Below are 6,139 nucleotides of genomic sequence, written 5' to 3' on the forward strand. Positions count from 1 at the left end.
ACTTGCAGATACAACACTGCAGGTTGTGGAAGGGTGGTCTGGGAGCCCACAGATCTCCTTCCTGGCGATCGCTCAGTGTCCGGAGCAAGTGGTCCTGGTTCAACTGCAGGGAGTTGCCAACCCCAACCACGAGGACAGCAGAATCAGCCCACCTGCCTCATGTTTCCTATGCACCCGAGAACAGAGCCCAGCAGAAGACTCCCTAGTGACATATTAGGGTGGCAAGTTCATTCACCTTCCCTGCTTCCCAAGGAACTCGCTCTGAGCCTGTCCTCTCTGCCAAGGTTCTTTGGGATCAGATTCATCATGTATAGTAATCAGATTCACAGCACACCGCAGAGCTTTTTTCTAATCTTCCACCTGTGTAACTGGATTACTTTTTGTCTGACAACTGGCTCTAGTTGCTCACCACTAACCTGTAGGAAGCCAAGCCCGCGGAAAGACGCAAGAGGTGCTCCTGAGTCGGGGACTGTAATATATTTGGTCAGGCCCAAAATAGGCTAAATAATAGAAGGAAGACGGACTGAGGGTTCAAATTCCAGTTCCAGCACTTCCCAGTGGAGAGATCTTAAATTACACAAATTCTCTGACCCTCAGTCTCTTCATCTATGAAATGGACCCAATAATAAAACTGTGGTGGATGCCTGATATTTTGTCTTCTTTGGATTAAAGGGCCCCAATTTTCTTTGGGAATACCATCCCTTCCCAGTCTCAGTCCATATGCTATGGATGGGGTGGACCTTACTCATCCCCTCAAAGGACTCGGTATAAGCACATGACCCAGCTCTGGCCACTCAATCTAGTCTACCTCCCTGGTTCAGGTTTGAAGACTAACTTTGGAGCATGCAATCAAATGTAGTGCACTCAGAGTGACTGCTGGAGCCACTGAGCCCCTTTCTACTTGGGTCTCTACGCTGGACGGATATAAGCCAGAGCCACTGGTGGCCATCTACCTCATAGAGAGTTTCTGCTGAGAGCAAAGTCAATATAAAGGAAGGCAAAGCAGTATGAGGAGAGAGAGGTCTGATCATATCATCTGAGCGCCTGGATACAGCCAGGCCTAAAGCTATCCAGATTTACCCCAAAGACTTTTTTTTTTTTTTTTTTTCAGTTTCATCATCCAATAAAACTAGCTTGGAAATTGAAGAGAGCTGAGTCAAGTTACTCTCACTTGCATCCTCACTAGGTAAATACACTTCCTAGGAGGATATGAAGGTCAAATGAGATGCTATAAAATCACTGAGCACAACTTGATGTGCAGTAAGCACTCGATAAATACTAACTGTGGTTTTGGAGGGTCTCAGTGGAAATAAGGCACCTAAAGTACTTCTCCAGTTGCTCACACAGGGTGAGCTTATTCAAATAACGGCGGTAGTTCCTTCTCCATAGTAACCCCCTTAAGCACCGTTTCATTCAACCAGCAGCCCAACCAGCCAGTAGGCTCACACGAGCATATTGCTGAAGCTCCATATTTCAGGCTCCAGACATAAAAAGTTAATAAACCAAAAAACTATTTTTTGTAAGTGGCAAAGCTCCTTGTAGTCACCACCCAGCTCTGTGTGGTTTGGTGGACCTCGGCAGAGCTGTTCAAAATGGGAAAGTCATTTTGCTACCAATTAAATCAAGACAAGCTCTGAAAAGTAACCAGGAGGCTCCTGCAGAAGCTGAACTTTTTTAAAAGGAAAAAAAGGGCCAAGGAAAAAATTCATCTTGTTTCTAAAATCCAGATTTAGACACTGCCAAGAGTTATGCATGACACACAACCCCACTACATCTTGATGACAGGAAAGATTTAATAATTACTTTTTTTTTGAAGGTTGATGTACTTAACCATTCTTCCAAAAATACCAAGGAAAGGGGGGAGAGGGAGGAGCAGATGGAAAGTGACAAAATGCATCAATTGCCCACATCATTTCACAACACCAGCAGTCAGAAGAAGTCAGTTTCCAAGTGATGGAACTGCCATCTTTGGATCCAGCTACCACTGGCAGATTTCACCTGTACCTGCTTTAGACGAGCCCCCTGCTTTAAAAGACAAAAAAAAAAAAAAAAAAAAAAAAAATCTGTTAAGGGAAAACATTACGGAATGAATGTTGCTAGATAAACTCTTAAAATAATCTTTTGAAGGCTTCTGAATTCTGCCAAGGTCTATGTCATGCACAGGCAACTTATGACCTTGGCTTTATCTTGTTAGGGTAAGGACAGGAGGGAGGTAAGAAATTAATATTTATTGAGTAGCTATCATATAAGTTCTCTCCTTTAATCCTCACCCCCACCCCATAAGATAAGTAGATAGTAACCCCCTTGTAAAGATCTTGAGTTCTAAATAGCTAAGCAATTAAGGTCACACTAGAGATGACAAGGACAGTCTTTGTCAGACTCCAAAACTTGTATGCCCAACACCACTGCCCACCCTATGAATCTCTTTTCTCTCCCATTCTCCCAATTATTTTCTCTCCTTTTATTCCTTCTCTATAAGAACTTGAGCTCAGTGAGAACATGAAACAAGTCTGTTCTGTCCAAAAGATATTTAAGGAAGGACACAGGAAAGCAAGAAGGAAAGTTGGTCTAGCCAAGCCATTGGTCCTCAAAAGTAGCCCCAAACCTGGGTAGATGTGATGATCAGCACGATTTGAATGGCTTTCCTCTGTTTTCATCTTTCAACCCTTTGAAGTCCATGAGGAGTCTGTGTCGATTAGAACTTTCCAATCAAGCAAAGTCTAAAAAACAGGCAAATGAGCCTGAAGTTAAAATAACAGTTGTTGTTTTTTGACCTAGGTGCTTACCATCTACCTAGCACTTTTTTTAACCCATTTCATTTACATTAACTCAGAGAATCTCCATAGCAATATTATGTTGTAGGTACTATTATCTCCACTTTACAGATGAGTAACAAGGCCCAAAGAGGTGAAGCCATGTGACTGGGATCACCCAGCTAATAAATAGTACAAACCAAAGCAGCTGGCTTTGGAGCCCCTTTGGAAATCCATCATGTGAGTCCTCAGTGGGTAAGCGTGTCCGATAAACTATGTTCATCCTAGACTTCAGGGTCATCAGGGCAAGAAGATTTTGCCTGAAGAAACAAGGGGTCCAGGAAAGGAGAAGAGCTGCCGAGCTGCCCACATCCTCTCCAAACAGAATAAACCAGTGTCAGGATGGGAAGGGGCTTCCCATACAGCCGCCCATCAAATCACCCCCCTGCCCAATCCCCAAAGATTCACGTGAATCTTGGCCACGGAAGGTAAAATTGCAGAGCCATTAAAATGAAAACTGCTGGAACCCTGGGCAGGCTCAGGTGCTACGGAAGGCAGCCCCGGGATGCAGACGTCATCCTCTGCCTCCTGGTGTTGGTCAGCCGGGCACAGACGGCTCAGCAGGGGCAGCCAGAAGACAGGAGGCAGAGCCGCCACTCTCGGCATCCCTGAGATGGGAAAACCAGAGTGGCAGGGATGGCAGGTGCCTTGGGTTACCAGGAGGCGAGCAGACGTGTTCATGAGTCCTTTAAGGGATGCTGGCGTCTCCATAGAACACATGAGGTAGAGACAGAAATTCTTATTTGTCACTATCATCAAGACCCTACTTTTACCCTGGGCTGGTATAATCTAGAACGTACAGTATCTTTCTTGAGAAAAAATAGAACAATAAATCGAGCATCAGACAGGTACATATGCACATGTACACACACACGTGTTTTGTATGCAGGTGTGTGTATAGACATTATGTGTACTCATGTTTCACTTACCATTTTATTTTATTTATTTTTTATTTTATTTTATTTTTTGTGGTACGCGGGCCTCTCACTGCCGTGGCCTCTCCCGTTGCGGGGCACAGGCTCCGGACGCGCAGGCTCAGCAGCCATGGCTCACGGGCCCAGCCGCTCCGCGGCACGTGGGATCCTCCCAGACCGGGGCACGAACCCATATCCCCTGCATCGGCAGGCGGATTCTCAACCACTGCGCCACCAGGGAAGCCCTCACTTACCATTTTAAAAAGTATGTACATTTTCTTCTCCCCTGAGTCATTTGAAAAAGTAGAAAACAAACTCTTACCTCTTGTGATTTCTTCAGTTTTCTGAACAGAGAGCTTCTTAGAAGAGTCATTCAGGAGACAACCACTTGGAGCAACCTCTGGACACAACTCATAAAATGCATCTTGGCTGTTTTTAAGACCCTGCAGCAGCATCCCCCACCCCCTTCATTCCTACAGCCCTCTTCCTTGATGGCACACGTGCTTTTCCTTCAGTCCTCATGGGTACCTGCTTCACCTGCCCAATCTGCTTGTAAATCCCTTTGACTAAGGACTGGCTTGCCTACTTATTGCACTCCCATCCTAGTGACCAACAGAGATGAACCCTCAAATTTTTACTCAACATGTGGAGGTTGAAATTTGAAAAGGAGACCCTCTGGAATTAGCTCTCTCCGTGTCAACCCGTCCTCTTGTCTGCTTCACCCCTGAGAGGCACAATCTCCAATTCTGGAAGGATCTGTGGAGATGGCATGAGCTGGAAACCAAACCAAGTCGGAGAAACAGCATTGAAAAGTGCCACGAAGATCTCTCGTACCATCGTTCTTTCAGCAAATGATAATTGAGCACTTAGAGAATGCCAGGCAATTCTTAAAACCCGGTAGAAGGTCAAGCTATGAGATTAGCTTATTTCCGCAGTTGTCAATCTCTTCTCTTTTTGTCCGCTTTTAAATCATTAGAAATTTCACTCACATAGTGAATCAAAATCTTCCTCCTGGTAACTTAAATCCTTTGATTTGGATATTAGTTTAAACTGCATTGTAATTAAATTATGAGGATTTAAGTGTAAAAGCAAAACCTAAAAGGTATTGGGAAAAATATATAGGTGAACATATAATCTTAGGTTAGGAGAGATTTTTCTAGATATGACACAAAAGGAAAAATTGAATAACATTTTTGATGGATTAAAAAATAAAAATTTTATGGATTTGACAATATAAAAATTTGAAATATGCATACACTAACTCAAAGGCAAGAAGCAAACTGAAAAGAAATATTTGCAACCTGGATGGCAGATAAAGAGCTAGTAGCCTTAACATTAAAAACGTTTAAAGTCAGTAAACAAAAGATAATACCGACAGAAAAAAAATGGGCAAAAGACACAAATAAGCATTTGTAAAAAGAGATTAAAAATGCCAAATATTGGGCTTCCCTGGTGGTGCAGTGGTTGAGAGTCCGCCTGCCGATACAGGGGACACGAGTTCGTGCCCCGGTCCGGGAAGATCCCACATGCCGCGGAGCGGCTGGGCCCGTGAGCCGTGGCCGCTGCGCCTGCGCGTCCGGAGCCTGTGCTCCGCAACGGGAGAGGCCACAACAGTGAGAGCCCCGCGTACCGCAAAAAAAAAAAAAAAAAAAAAAAAAAAAAAAGCCAAATATGAAAGAAAAAATATTTAACCTCACTAATAATCCAAAACAAGCAAACTAAAATAAGATACCACATTTCACTTATCAATCTGGCAAGTTATTTTAAACTCAGAATACCCAGTACTAGGGAGAATTTGGGGAAACACAGGTACATTAGTGGCAGAGCTAGGGAACAGTTTGGTCATATGCACCAAAAACAACAAAATAAAACCCTTTATGATGTTCATAATCCTTTAAATCCTAGAACTTCCACTTCTAGGACTTTATATTAAAGAAATACTCAAGAGTACGCACAAAAATTTATGTCCACGGCTGTCCATTCCAGCATTCAATGCATTAGAGAAAAATTGAGAGGAAAAATGTACAAAATAAAATTTTGTAAATAAATTTTGATAAAACCTTAGAATGCTTGCAATACCTGAAAATGGTGTTGCAACTATTATAGATAGGATGGAAAAACAACAAGGTCCTACTGTACAGCGCAGGGGACTATATTCAATATCCTCTGATAAACCATAATGGAAAAGAATATGAAAAAGAATGTATACATATGTATAACTGAATCACTTTGCTGTACAGCAGAAATTAACACAACATTGTGAATCAACTATACTTTAAAATAATTTTTTTTAAAAAAGAGAAAATGGTGTTGCAGAAAAATATATAACTGAAAGTTGTTTATAATAGTGAGCTATTAAGCCAGTTTTCAAACTATGTTCTTTCAAAAACTATATGTTTATATATACACGTG

This window comes from Kogia breviceps, chromosome 2, assembly GCF_026419965.1.
Source record: "Kogia breviceps isolate mKogBre1 chromosome 2, mKogBre1 haplotype 1, whole genome shotgun sequence".
Lineage (NCBI taxonomy): Eukaryota > Metazoa > Chordata > Mammalia > Artiodactyla > Physeteridae > Kogia > Kogia breviceps.